Source organism: Hylobates moloch, unplaced genomic scaffold (assembly GCF_009828535.3).
Source record: "Hylobates moloch isolate HMO894 unplaced genomic scaffold, HMol_V3 SCAFFOLD_7, whole genome shotgun sequence".
Taxonomy (NCBI): Eukaryota; Metazoa; Chordata; class Mammalia; order Primates; family Hylobatidae; genus Hylobates; species Hylobates moloch.
The window spans coordinates 80923683-80939660 of record NW_026652282.1 but is presented as its reverse complement, the minus strand read 5'-3'; positions in this window follow the sequence as shown (position 1 = coordinate 80939660).

The window sequence follows — 15978 nt, the reverse complement described above, 5'->3', positions numbered from 1 at the left end:
AAAAAAAAAAAAAAAAAAAAAAAACAAAAAAAAAAAACAGCCACTTGATTGAATCAATAGAGTGAAGTTTACACCATGTGTTAGTTTTTTGGTTTTTTTTGTTTTTTTGTTGTTTGTTTTTTATTTTTGAGACAGAGTCTGGCTCTGTTGCCCAGGCTGGAGTGCAGTGGCACAATCTTGGCCCACTGCAAGCTCCGCCTCTCGGATTCACGCCATTCTCCTGCCTCAGCCTCCCAAGTAGCTGGGACTACAGGCACCCGCCAACATGCCCGGCTAATTTTTGTATTTTTAGTAGAGACGGGGTTTCACTGTGTTAGCCAGGATGGTCTCGATCTCCTGACATCATGATCTGCCTGCCTCAGCCTCCCAAAGTGCTGGGATTACAGACATGAGCCACTGTACCCGGCCCATGTGTCAGTTTTAAATTGCTCATAAATGCAATACTTCTGTCACAGAAGTCTGTGACAATGTGACTTTGTCCTTATAAACTTCTCTTATTATCCCCAGTTGTGAAGAAACCACGTAATCTTTTTTTCTCTCTTTCTGATTCTAGGCTGGTGGATAGTGAGGAAGTGAGTTGTGAAAGCAGACTTGTCATAATTGCACACAGGTACAAACATTTTTAGAAGAGGAACAAGTTGAAGGAACACATGTCATATGACCTTGGTTTTCTAAATAAAGTATATTAATGGTAATAGTATCATTTACTCAAAGATAAACAAAAACATATTCAAGTCTCCTCTGTCTTTAAAATAAGTAGCAGTATACTTTTTCCTGCCACTTTCTCACATTACTATTGTATCTTCCCTTTTCCATTCAATGGCAGTCTGTGTTTGTTGCTCCGCTCCCTGATAACACATTCCCTGAATGCTTAGCTTCTTTCTTCTCTGTTCTGCTGAGACTTGCTCTTTCTAATGTTATCTTTCATCTCTCAATCACCAAATATTTTTAACAATCCTCATCCTCTTGGCCGTCTTTCCAGTATGTGACATTTGCCTACTCTTCTACCACTGGAAACTTTATATTTAGAGGAAGTGCAAAGATGTTAAAATGTGGGCACTGGACCCAGTCTGCCTGGATCAAATCCTGACTCTTCCACTTCAGAGGGCTGTGACAGGAGAAAGTCAGTGAACTTCTCCAAGCCTCAGCTTTATTATCTGTAAAATAGAGGGGATTCTATTACCACAGAACCAAAATCATACCATTGTTAGGATTAAATGAGATAATATATGGTAAGTACTTTGAAAAGTGCCTGGCACACACTAAGTGCTCAATAAAAACTTCCTCCTTTGATGACATTCCATTGTCCTGTTTCCTTCCTCCATTTTTGAACATACTGACTTTAATTCCTCCTCTCAATTCCTATTTCTTTGTGTTTCTCCAGTTAATTCTTGTACTTCTCTCATACTACTTTTTAAATCTTACCCAAAATCATGATTATAACTATTATACTGATGCCCTAAAACTCTCAAATCTATATCTGGTCTAACCACTCTCTAAACACTACTCCTTATTTCAATTTAATACAATTTTCTCCTACTCAGTTTTCTACTAACAAACAGAAAAACTCAGTGGTCTCATCGTATAATCCCCTTAGATACTTTAAGATCATACTTTTCATGCCTTAGCCTTCTTTTTGCTAAGCTGAATAACTACAATCCCTTGAACCTTTTCTTGTAGAGCTTATTTTCCACTCCTTTGAAATTCTTTATTATACTTTTTTGTACTCTCCTGTATCTCTCTATTCTTTTCACAGTATAAAAATTCACTCTTCATAATACTTTAAAAATGTTTTGACTAATGTTGGATACAATGGAAGTGAATTCTAACCTTGGGTGTTAATCCCCTACTGGGCCCCCTTATTCCATTTGTGGGTAAGAATAGAACTTTCCTGATCTGCTTGATTCTAGCAGGTCTGTTCCAAAGCATAAAAAGGTAAGATTAATACAATTTGAATGACATAATCATGACCTCAGTCAAAGTTGTGGGTTTTACGCATGGCAATTTGCCGTTTAGTAATTCATATTGTGCACTATATGAAGGGATCTCAATAGAATAGAGTCTAGGATTGGGCACGTCTAGGCTTATTCTACATCCTAGAAGGTCTGGCTTCTAGGAGTTTCAGGAACTGTTTGTCTAGCAATTACAACTATGCTAGAAAGAGTTATATAGCTCTACTGTGTATAGATTGTAAGCAGCCGACAAGAATCCAGAACACTTCAAATTTCCAAATATCCTGAGGGCTATAGGGAAGTTTCAAAAGCACTGATAAGAAGCAGGTTGCAGACATTACGCAGATATTGACTTGTGTTGAAGACAGTCACACAACATATTGAACTGTGAGGTAAATATTGATCTTATCTTAGATCGATATTTACTGCAAGAAATAGTGCATCTTGGTGCTGACCAAAAACCCAAGTTGAGGTATGTATCTTTATATACATTCCATTACCAAAATTAATTGTAACAAGAATTTTTCTACTTTTTTTGACATCTGAGGAATATTTACAGCAACTTCAGAAAGGAGGTAGCACTTTCTGTTTTATTGCTGCAGTCCATTTACTACATATCTATTAATCAAAAGGAAGAACCAAAGAATATAAGTTGTTAGCTTTGTTATAATCACCTTTGTGCTTTCTTCCTGAAAAAGCTTGCAACTTATTAACTTGGGTGTTAATCCCCTACTGGGCTCCTTTATTCAGTTTGTGGGTAAGAATAGAACTTTTCTGCTCTGCTTGATTCTAGCAGGTCAAGTAACTGAGTATAGGGCCTAGAGAAGAAGAAACTTTGGAGAGAGAAGACTCAGCTTAACATTTTGGTCCTAACATTTATTGAATATTTGATCTTGGAAAAGTTTTTAACCACTCTGAGACTCAACTATACAGTGGAGAAAAATATAAATGTCTGAATTACCAGGTTATGAGAATCAAATGAGATAAAGTTTCATCTCTCACTACCACTTTATATCCAAATATCTTTAAGGGGTTGCCTAAATTCACATTTTTCTAATCCCTGTGCTCTCACTCACCTTTCATCCCACAGCAATCTGTCTTCCATAGCTATCGCCAAATTAAAACTGCTCTTCATTTGTCATCTATTTCTTCATTGATAAGTCCAATGGATTCTCAATACTCACCTTGTTTGACTTCTTGGTAGCATTTCTCACTCTTGTCCATCCCCTAATTGAAAGATCACTATCCCCTGGCTTCTAAGTCTCTGTGTTCTCCTTAATTTCTATTTACCTCCCTAAGGTTATTCTTTCCCAGTATTCTTCAAGAGCTGATCCTCCCCTATCCAGGCATTAAAGGTTGCTGTTTTTCATTACTCTGGACTAAGCCCTCTTCTCTTGTCATTATGCATCCTCTCCCTGTGTGATCTCACTCACTCTTATAGTTGACCATTACCACCTGTGAGCTGTTGACTCCAAAATTTATAACTTGTTTGTTTATTCAAAAACCAAATAGTACATATTATCAACCCAGATCTCTTTCCTGTCAGACATGTGTATTTGACTGTTCATGATGAGTTTATTATTTTTCTAATACGATCAGATCCTTCCCATTCTGTGTTCTTTATATTTATACCCAGTTGCTCCAGCCCAAAATGTGGGTGTCGTCCTTTATCGTTCCCACTTCCTCAATTTCCACAATAAACCAGCAACCTATTTTGATTGATTTCATGTTTCTGAATGGGGTGAGTGAAGGAACTATGTAAATAAATAGGGGAGAACATTCTAGGCAGAGGAGACAGCAAGGTTGTACTCAGGGAACAGCAAGGAGGTCAGTATTTCTAAAACACATTGTTCTGGGATGTGGTGAGAGAAAAGTGATAGGGAATGAAGTTTGAAAGTTAGAGGGAGAACTCTCACTTAAGGTCTTTGCTCAAATGTCACCTTATCAGAGAGGCCTTCCCTGACCACCCTCTATAAATTAACATTGTCTACAATCACATTTTGCATTTTCCTATTCCTTACTGTTATGGTTTGGCTGTGTCCCCACCCAAATCTCATCTTGAATTGTAGTTGCCATAATCCCTACAAGCTGTAGGAAGGACCCAGTGGGAAGTAACTGAATCCTGGGGGTGATGGTTTTGTAAGGGGCTTCCCCCTACACTCAGTTCTCATTCTTCTCCCTCCTGCCATCACGTGAAGAAGGGCATGTTTGCTTCCCCTTCTGCCATGATTGTAAGTTTCCTGAGGCCTCCCCAGTTATGCAGAACTGTTGGTTAATTAAATCTCTTTCCTTTATAAATTACCCAGTCTCAGGCAATTCTTTATAGCAGTGTGAGAACAGACCAATACAGTAAATTGCTACCACAGAGAGCGGGGCACTGCTGTCAGGATACCCAAAAATGTTGAAGAGACTGGAACAGGGTAACAGGCAGAGGTTGGGACAGTTTGGAGGGCTCAGAAGAAGACTGGAAAATGTCGGAAAAGTTTGGAACTTCCTAGAGACTTGTTAAATGGTTTTGACCAAAATGCTGATAGTGATACGGACAATGAAGTCCAAGCTGAGGTGGTCTCAGATGGAGATGAGGAACTCATTGGGAAGTGGAATAAAGGTGACTCTTGCTATATTTTAGCAAAGAGACTGGCGGCATTTTGCTTCTGCCCTAGAGATCTGTGGAACTTTGAACTTGAGAGAGATGACTTAGGGTATCTGGCAGAAGAAATTACCAAGTAGCAAAGTATTCAAGATGTAACTTGGGTGCTGTTAAAAGCATTCAGTTTTATGTATACACAAAGATATGGTTTGGGATGGGAACTTATGTTTAAAAGGGAAGCAGAGCACAAAAGTTTGGAAAATTTGCAGCCCAATGATGCAAAAGAAAAGAAAAACCCATTTTCTGAGGAGAAATTCAAGCCTGCTGCAGAAATTTGCATAAGTAGTGAGAAGCCAAATGTTAATCACCAAGAAAATGGGGAAAATGTATCCAGGGCGTGTCAGAGGTCTTCACAGCAGCCCCTCCCATCACAAGCCAGGAGACCTAAGAGGAAAAAATAGTTTCCTGGGCCAGGACCAGCACCTTGCTGCATTGTACAGTCTCAAGACTTGGTGCACTCCATCCCAGCTGTGGCTAAAAGGGGCAAACATACAGCTCAGACCATTGCTTCAGAGGGTGCAAGCCCCAAGAGTTGGCAGCTTCCACATGGTGTTGGGCCTGCGGGTGCATAGAAGTCAAGAATTTAGGTTTGGGAGCCGCCACCTAGATTTCAGTGGATATATGGAAACACCTATATGTCTAGGCAGAAGTTTGCTGCAGTGGTGGAACACTCATGGAGAACCTCTGCTAGGGCAGTGTGGAAAGAAAATGTGAGGCCAGAGCCCCCACACAGAGTCCCCACTGTGGTATTGCCTGGTGAAGCTGAGAGAAGAGGGCCACAGTCCTCCAGACCCCAGAATGCTCGATCTACCAACAGCTTACACCATACACCTGGAAAAGCCACAGATACTCAATACCAGCCCATGAAAGCAGCTGGGAGGGAGGCTGTACCCTGCAAAGCCACAGGGGCAGAGTTGCCCAAGGCTATGGAAATCCACCTCTTGCATCAGCATGACCTGGATGTGAGACACGGAGTCAAACGAGATCATTTTGGAGCTTTAAGATTTGACTGCCCTGCTGGATTTTGGACTTGCATGGGGTCTGCAGCCCCTTCATTTTGGCCAATTTCTTCCATTTGGAATGGGTGTATTTACCCAATACCTGTACCCCCATTGTACCTAGGAAGTAAGTTATTTGCTTTTGATTTTAAATGCTTATAGGTGGACGGGACTTGCCTTGTCTTAGATGAGACTTTGGACTTGAACTTTTGGGTCGATGCTGAAATTAGCTAAGATTTTGAGGGACTGTTGGAAAGGCATGATTGTGTTTTGAAATGTGAGGATATGAGATTTGGGAGGGGCCAGGGACTGAATGATATGGTTTGTCTGTGTCTCCACCCAAATTTCATCTTAAATTGTAGTTCCCATAATCCCACATGTCATGAGAGGGACCCAGTGGGAGGTAATTGAATCATAGGAGTGGTGGTTTTATAAGAGGTTTCCCCCTTCACTCAGTTCTCATTCTTCTCCTTCCTGCCACCATGTGAAGAAGGACATGTTTGCTTCCCCTTCCACCGTGATTTAAGTTTCTTGAGGTCTCCCCAGTCATGTGGAACTGTGAGTCAATTAAACCTCTTTCCAAGTTACCCCATCTTGGGCAGTTCTTTATAGCAGCATGAGAACACACTAATACACTTACTTTATATTATTTATACAGTGTATCAAGTTTGTTGATTATTATTGTGTGTTTACTCCTTATCTCCTCTAGTAGGTTCTTATTTCCAGAAGAGCAAATATCTTGTTTATATCATTTAATAATGTCACTCCAATGCTCAGGAAAATACATAATGCATCATAATGACTCAGTAATTATTGACTGAATGAATATGTAAAATGCCTGGAGCACAGTTGGTGCTCAAGAAATTGTAGCATTATTATTATTATTATTTGTGAGTAAAGTATTTTGAAAAAGTTAAACATGTAAGTGCTAAACTAGGAAAGCACAAGCACAAGGTGCTTAATTAATTGACTAGAGGCAAATCTGGATGAGAAAAGCAATAGTATTCACCAGAGCTCCAGAGCATGTCATGTACACACTTCTGCTGTCCATCTCACACAAGTATAGGGCAATAGGGTTGTTAAGCTGTAGTTGTTGCTGGCAGCTGGAGAGTGCTAGTAATACAAAAGCTATTCTTTGGCTCTTTCTTATGGTGTCTGTGGAGCAATCTCATCAAATGGAGGCAACTCTGATGATACTATTAGTAGCACTAGAAAGAGCAAGACCTCAGTGCAACCTCACTTTCAGGCTTTCTGCATCTAACTAGTTGCTGCCTGGTTCCAAGCTCCTCAGTAGCCTTTGGTCAAGCACTTCTCATAATGCCCACTCCTGAGGCTGTGTCAGCCCCTGACAGTGGCTCAGCACATTAACTAGCACAAAGGGAATCTTTATTTTATTACTTTGTAAGGGGCGAGGCACAACACAGATTCATTTCAAACAAACTTAATTGTCTTGGGAAACTGAGCAACATGCTACAAGAAAAATGTTTATATTAAATAAGAAAAAAACATATTATAGGAAAAACAGTTAGCTTTCTGATAAACATTAATAGGATTCTATATTTGAAGCTGTCTCTGAGGAAAACAACCATGAGTTATAGTAAATAGCTCAATCAAGTTAGCTGTGTGTAGCAGTTGATTCCCTAAAGCCTTAGGATTATTGGGGGCATTAATAAGGGGAAAGGAAATGCTATTACTAGAAGCAATGGATCCCTTTTACTCTTGGGATCAAGACTCAGCTTTGAGTAGTGGACTGTATACTGAAGCTGAGAAGAGGTCACAGGAAAAACGGTCCTGGTGGTGTTTAGTTGCTGTGTATGTACCAGAAGCAGAAACAAAATTAGAGCAGTATGTTCTTTGAAACTATTTAAGTCTACAGGAAGATGCATACAAGATGCAATGAATTTGTCTTTTCAGTGAAATTTAAAAATTAGAAAGAGAAGTTACATTTTCAGGTTTCAGGCCCAGAAACTTGTACTGGGCAGGAGGTCAAAGGGGTAAATCTAAGAGCCGGGCCTGAAGTGGACATGGAAGTAAGCAAACCCTGTAAGATGTACAGATCAAGACAGGTTCATTTCCATTGCTAAAGAAGGTGAGGCCTTAAGATGGGTCAGAGTCTCCCAAATTTCATCACTTGAAATTTTATCTAAATCAGCTCATTTCATTACTTAAATAAATGTACTAATTTTAAAAGGGAGCTATATTGTAACTGGCAGATCAATAACACTTGTTATTAACAAAGGGTGACCATACAATAAATACAATATGGATTAAACAATATTTTAAGTTCCAGCTAGATACTATTGTTAGTCCTATTCTCTTAGCTTTAAGACCACTTTTGTCTTTTTTCAAAGAAGTATTGGCAACTGTTAGAGAGTTATTAATGACAAATCAGCACCAAACCAAGAATTTCTCATTAATGTAATCAGAAGAACTGAATGAGCATTGAAAAGAGATTAACTTTCTCATTATGAATCATCTATTATGTGCCTGTGTCCCAACAGTACTAAATATTCCAAACTTAGGAAAACATAAACAAGTAGTCTAAGAGGAACAAGATGTAAGAAGGAAGAGCAAAACAAGAATTAAAATGTAGGATGAACAGTCAGGGAGTGGAATATTACAGCAAATGAAGATATGAGGCTGTGTCAGTCAGCTTGTTTGCAGTTATACTAAGGTTAAAAATAATCTCACTGGCTTAACCACAACCAATATTTTTTCTCCCTCATAGTCCCATCAGTGACTGTGAGTCAGCTCTAGTTCTGCAACCTGTGCCTTTTCATTATGGGAGCTAAGCTAAAGGAGTAGCCCCTATTTTCATCTCTGAAAGCTTCAACTCAGATACAGTGCATATCATTTCACTCATATTTCATTGGCTGGAGAAAGTCACATGGCCAAGCTTCAAATATAATAAATGAGGCAGAGAATATACTCCTCTACATGGAAATACTGCAAGTCCCATGGCCACGAGTTGCAATGCATTATCCTCCTATGAAGAGAGTGAATGATTGGGACCAATAATACCATCTACATAAGGGCCATGCTAGAAGAGCAGGGGCAGCTGTAGCTGTCACTATCATTGATGGAGCCCTTATTGTGTGCCCACCCCTTTTTAAGTGCTTTACATGCATTTTTCTCATTGATACCCATCAACAACCCTATGAGGAAGGAATTCTTATCCAAGGAGAGAGCTGTATCCTTCCTGGGGACTGGTGGGGAGGAATATATGTGATAGTTACTCCTAATGCAACAATTTAAGAGAACAGCAATTTTATGAGAGTTATTGGCTAAAGAGGAAGCCCTATAGTGTCAAGACATGAAGCACACAACAGAAATTCTGAAAGTATTCATTACGAAGCACACATGAGACAATATACTGAGCCTGTTATTTTGAAGCTGAAAAGTGGGGAATGAGAGGTTCTTCACATAATAATTTGAGTAGAGAAAGGATTTTTGTTTGTTTTTCAGTTGCAAGTTAATGAAGTCTGGATACGTGAGTTAGTTTTTTTTTAATGTAGTTTATCCTCAAATGATTGTCTTTTAAGCAAATTTTTTAAGTCATCTTTTTTATTTTGTTGGAATTGTTATTTTATTTTTATCTTTTCTATCAGTTTCTTATCATTAATGTAGTGCCTTTTCATTAATGAATTCTAATACATTTTAATTGTTTTATCTGTTCCTTTGTTCTTATTGTTTTCACTATTTTACTACATTATTCTTTATATGTTAAATTCCTTTTTATTTCATTTAATGATCTCAATTAGAAAATTGTTTCATTGCAAGCATGTTGCCAGTTTTATTATCTGTATATTTTTATTCCCATATTTTATTATTTCTTTTCGTTTTTATTTTTAATTCCTTTATTTTAAATTTATTTTATATTTTCTACTTTTTAAAAAATAGGTGATCTTTTTATATTTCATTGTTTGTATTACATTTTTGAATCAGTACTTGGAATGCAGTAGATGTAGGTTTGTGGAGGATAACTATGAATCTACTTCTCATGAAGGAGAATAGACCTCTGAGATGATGTTCAGGGACAATTCCAGCCCCAGTGTGAATCAAGGGCTAGGAAAATACACAGGAAAATAGACTGACAACACATGATGACGACTGGATAAAATATTACAGCCTGAAACTCATCACTCGCTGAAAGGTAAACAGACTTTTTCAATGCCACTTACCAGTGGAGGTGTTTCCAATATACACCCTCAGCCTGAGTCTAATCCTATCATACTTTGGGTGAGGCTGAGACCATTGTTAGCAGTTTATTTCTGCCAGTAGACATGACTTAGGTTGGCAAGGGCAGACAAGTATGTAGTCCTCATTTATTTGAACACTTTCAGGTGTGGTTTCTACACTTGTGTTTAACAGTCCTTCAAATTCAAACAAAACACAAACAAACTGAAGGTTAGAAGACCAACATTTGGTTGACAACTCTGTATTTCATCAAGTTACTGCATTTTAGTACATAACCTTCTATTGTCAACATTGTTTCTCAGAACAAAAGACATCTTTATATCAAAAATAGGAGGAAATAATCTTAGAATAAAAGAGACCATTAAATTAAACAAATCGAGCTCTGTTAAAACTTAGTATACACTCATTTTTCCCATTTGCCATGTACCAATAAAAACAGAACCACAGAAAGTCACCAACCTATAGACCAGTATCTTGAATTCACTGCTATAAGTTCTATATTTTATTATTGAGGCCACAGAAAAGTATATGCTTTAACCACTTTAACTTAGTCTTTCTTAGAATTCCCTTCATGGCGCTGTCTTTGTATATTACCCTCTCTGCTTTTATAAGAAATCTTACAGAATATTCTGCATTTACTTTTAAGTGTTCATTTTTCATTGTCCTGTGCAATGAACTACATGATAGAATTGAGCCATTTAAAAACTTGCCTCCGCTTAGGAACTGATATGGGTTTGATATGGGCCCTTTATATAACTTAGTAACTTATTTTGTTTGGGGTTCCAGGAAGCTCAGAGTCACTATTTCAACTCAATTACAAAAATTCTATTTATTTTTAAAATCAGCATGCATACATTTACCCTTTTTCCTTGGTTTATATTTTTTATTTACTCTCCTATTGTCCGTGTTATAAGGCCTCACAACGCCTTTCTAGATAGATGTGGGTTACAAATTAGTATAAAATTTAACTAGTGGTCTCATTGCTTTTGATTAATCTACACATTCTATTGCCTCTATTTGACTTTAAGTTTCTTGAGTGTGGAATCAATGATTGATTCAGCTTTGTATTTTTTATAGTGTTTAACACACAGCAGGTAGATGAAATGCATACTTGTGAAATAGCTTGCTGGCTGGCTAGCTGGCTGGATGAGGCTTTATTTCTCTTGCTTGGCTAGACGTATCATTTTTTATGTTGAATATTTTAGGGACCATATAAAGTAGAAAAACCTGTGTAACCATTAGTGCAGGAAATCACGAAGTGTTAAGATGTCTAATTTTAACAAAAGGCCTTCTTCCCAATTGTTGGAAAACTATTAATGATTTTTTTAAGGATAACACCAGCATATCTGCCACATGCAAAACTATGAAAGAATGCTATACTTGTACTTAGACATGTCTCTTCTCACATTGAAATGTTGAAAAGATATTCGTAATGTTGCCAGGTTTCATTTTGCTTCATTTATCTGACACTTGTCGGCTTAACTAGAATATCTGGCTTTATCACATATTTCATTCAAGAATGTCATACCATTTTCAATCTTACTACCTCCCTCATCCTTAACCCACTTTTATTCTGCATCCCACATTCTAATAGTGTCCTGTTTTAGAAGCAAATTCCTTCCTCACTGAAAATGAGTTAGAAGATTCAGCCCTTTTTTGAAAATTTCAGATACAGAATGATCACAGTTTTATAAGTGTGTCTACTAATCAGTAAGGGAACTCAGACACTGCTTTTACTCAAACAATACTTCAGGAGTGTGAATCATCTCCAAAGCACTCCAAGTACTCACCCACAGCTCATTGTCTGGGCAGCTCTCTGCATCATGAATAATGTAACTATGGGCAAGTGTAGGGCTCCGGGATAAGGTAACCTAAATAAACTCTTCAGAGAGATTTTACATTTGAAAGGGAGAAAGGTTTTCATCTAAAGACACACATTAGCAACACAGGAAATGAATCATTTGCATCACAGAAGACAGAAATTGAAGCCAACATGTTTGGCTGTTACTGAAGAAGTTTCCACCAGGTGTGCATGCTTTTTCAGGTCATGGTGAAGAAGGCAAAAAGCCATTGCAATCCAACTCCTTCATAAAGGAAGGGAACGGCTGAAGACCCTTCAAGAATGGCATGACATGTTTTGGAAAGGAAGTAACTCTGTATTCAAAAGACATAGCTCAGGTAGCTGTGCTACCCAGAACCCAGAGACACCCAGAAGATTAACAACTGGCCACTGTGCAAAAGGGTATCTCCCTCAGATCAGAAATAATGGTACTTTTAATATCTATTCAATCTAACTCCGGCTCACCTAACGTGTAAATCAAGGCTTTCATTCATTTTATTATTTTGAGTTGCACATCTTGTCATAACAAATACAGTGAATTTAAAGAAAAGCTCTAGGTGAAATTAATTGCTCCCAGAAGTGATTATCTTTTACTGCCAGAGGCCAGGAAAGAACTGAGAGGCAGTGAAAAGAGATCAAAATAACACTTTGCTGTTTGAAAGATTCAGCATCATTTACTGGCAGAAGTATTAAGACTTGCCAGCAGTCAGACTTTGCATTTGGCCTTTCAAAATGCACTGAAATTGAAGCCAGAATGTTGGGGTGCAGCTTATATAACCGTCTGACTCTGAAGATGTTCAGAAATAACCTTATTCTGCAGTACCCAGTCCTAGAGATAGCACAGATAATGTTTTGGAGCTGGATTGTGGGGTGGATATTTTACAACTGAATTATAGTTTTCAGTTTTTTAAATTTACTACACATATACGTTAGGCAAATACAGTTTCAAGTTTTGGAAATGATATCCATGTATAAGGGTATTCACTTCTAACTACATTGTGATCTGCAGGTGCTCAGTAAGAACCCCTGCCATTGTCTCAAGGCAGTGTCTGTCAATCTAATTTAATGATCATAAAGATCTTTGTCTGACTCTAAGGACAAGGAGTTCATTCAAGCAGACATCCCGTAGGGAGGTTTCTTAGTTGGATGGCAGGAGATCTGTGCCCAGGGGTCCTTTCATTATACCTATTTAAAACTTCTTACTATAAAGCCAAAATTCTGCTACCTTTCATGATACCCCAGAGAAATTATTCTTTTAAATTTCTAAGTGGATGTCTCAGCCATGAGATTACAATCCACAAAGACTACGAAAATACTGACTTGAAAAATTAGCATAGTATTAGGCGCCCAGTGGGCACTCAATAAATATTAAGATGGTGATGATGATGACACTTTGGATTCAAGAGGATGTAAATTCTGTTTCTTTAAGCACTTAGAATTAGTTGAAGAGCTATGCATTTTGCAAAATGCTTGGCTAAATCTGGTCAAAATCATTCAGCAACTTGTGGCAAATCCCCTTTAATCCTCTACAGTCTCTTAAATTGCCAATATGTATTATGGCCATATTTTACTTCTCAATGACACTGGAAGGTATTTATTCCTGCAGTAGAACTGTTCTTTATATAGGAAAACAGATTTTTATAAGCTTAATAACGTCATCATCCGCACATCTTCTTTATTTTCTATATCCAGTATATTTTTCAGCTTTGTCTTAAAAATAATTATTAATAGGAGTTAGGTAGCGTCTTATATTCTGAAAAGTTCAGGCATATTATATACTGTCCTCATCTTTCCAGCATCAGTATGTAAGTGGTGCTCTGGAAAATGCTATTCCCATTTTAAAGACAGAATAACTAAATCTGAAAATAATTGGTGGTGATTTTATGGGTTATTTGAGAGAATTGTCAAAATTGAAATATAAAAACGGGTCTATCTTTATAGATCTTGCTAGCCAGAAGGGAAAATTCTGAAAATTTTAATGATACTCTGAGTGAATACATGCTGTTTCACTCAACACTTTAGAAACGATGATATTTTGTGTAAAATAGAGCAGCAATTCTCAACAAGGAAGGTATGGCTTCCCCATGGGACATTTAATAATATATGGGGGAATTTTTGTTGTCATAATGATTGGAGGACCCTACTGACATTTAGTGAACAGAAACCAGAGATTATAGATTTCCTGAAATATACAAGACACTCCTGCATTGAACTTGATACACCTCTTCATCCACCCCACAAAAACTAGAGTCTTTTCCTTCTCAGTAAGTGGCAAATTTCCCCATCTAGAAGTTCAAAATAACTGTTTCATGACATGGGAGTTGTGGGAGTATGCAGATGAGTGATTATAATGAAATTGAGATTATGGAAAAATTGAAGTTATTAGAAATGACAAGGACTAGTGAATGACAATGTCTATGAAGTCGATAATTACAGGGAAAGCCAGGTGTTATTTGCAGTGCTCAAATCCCGTCTTGATTCCTGATTATGGAGGGTAAAACGCCTAGAGGAAGCAGGGTCTTCGCCCCAGTATGGGGTCTCACTCTTGACTTTTTGATGGTGTTAAGAACACCTGGAGGAGCTGAACATCATTCCCAGTACTCAGGCTTCTTGTTTTACTCTAATGATGGGGTAGAAGTCAAGAAAAGGTGTGATCTGATTCCCAGTGCACAAGGCCTATTAATTTCTTTTCGAGGAGGAGAATAATTACATTTGAAGATTTGTGTGGATTTCCCTTGACCCTTGTTGATGGAGTTGAAAATGCCTTCTGGGGAAACTGGCTACAGTGCCAAATGTGCAGGTCCCATTTTTACCCCCATTAATGGTGAGCTTACCCAATAAATAGCTTTAAATACCAGAGACATAGCTAAGCCTACCAAGTTTTTAACTTTAGTTCAGAACTTTCTTCTGAATATCATACTTGTATTTCCAACTGCCTACTCAACATCTCCACTTAAATGTCTAATAAACATTTCAATCTTGACATCTTCAAAACTGAACTTGATATTCTTCTTCTTTCACCCCACAAAAGCTGCAAGTTTTCCCATCTCAGTAAATAGGAACTTTCACCATCCAGAATCTTTTTCAGGCTAAAAATTTGGAAATCATTTTCCATCCCACTCTTTCTCTCATACTCCATCCAATTCATCAGGAAATTCTGTTGGCTCTTTAAAACTTAAACAAAACTCAGCTATTTCTCACCATCTCCAGTGATAAAACCCTGATCTAGCCACAATCATTTCTTGCCTGGACTACAATATCCTCCCAGCTAGACTCCCTGATTCCATCTTTGTCCAGCCCCAACCCCACCCCCAACTATTCCCAACATAGCATCTATTTAAATCATAAATAAGATATCATGTCACTCCTCTGCTTAAACCTCTGCAATGGCTTCCCATTCAGAATGAAATTTTAAGTGCCTAAAGTGGTCTACAAAGTCCTACAAGATCATCCTGCCTCCCACTACCTCTCTGACCTCATGCCCTGCTACTGCCCACCTCATACACTTGATTTTGGCTAGACTGGCTCCCTTGCTGCACCTTAGCCAGGGATGAGCCCTCATTACAGCCTTCGCACTGGCTGTTCCCTCTGCCTAGAATTCATGGTTAACTTCTTCAGCTCTTTCAAGATTTTCTGCAGATATCACCTTCTCAATGAGGCCTGTCAAAACCACTCTCATTTCAAATTCGAACCACCTACCACTCCTTGGCAATTCCAATAGTTACCCTGCTCTATTTTTTCCCAAGACACTTAATACCTTTCAATATGCTATTCAATTGGTTTTGGTTTTCTGTGTTTATTGTCTGTCTTCTTCCCACTCCACTCCCAACTAGTCTGTAAGCTCTCTGAGTGCAGGGATACTTGCCTGTCTTGTTCACTGTTCTATTCCAAGTATCTAAGACAGTGCCTGGCACTTAATGAGTGCTCAATAAATATTTGTTAAATTACTTTCAAATGTCCAAACACAGATTCACGTAGTTGAAAATTTTTTTACATTATAATTTGAGGAAATATTATTCTTTGTTTTGTTTGAAACTTAATAAGCTTTTCTTCCCCCTTTTTTTTAATCATTTAGAGGAAATCATGTCATAAACAGCAATTACACTTACGGTATTTGGGTATTTAGGTATTTGCCATCTACAAAGTAAACCTTGGTAGCTGTCATGTCATAATGATTTTTACCTGTAGTTATAAGCATCTATTTTATTATGTCTTCTGAAGCAGTTTTGACTGACCATTTGTGTATTTAGGTATATGTTACTTTCTTTTCATTTACCTTTTATATTATTGATAGAACATTATATTGTTCCTTTTTCCCCTTGAATAGTGTGTGACAGTAGG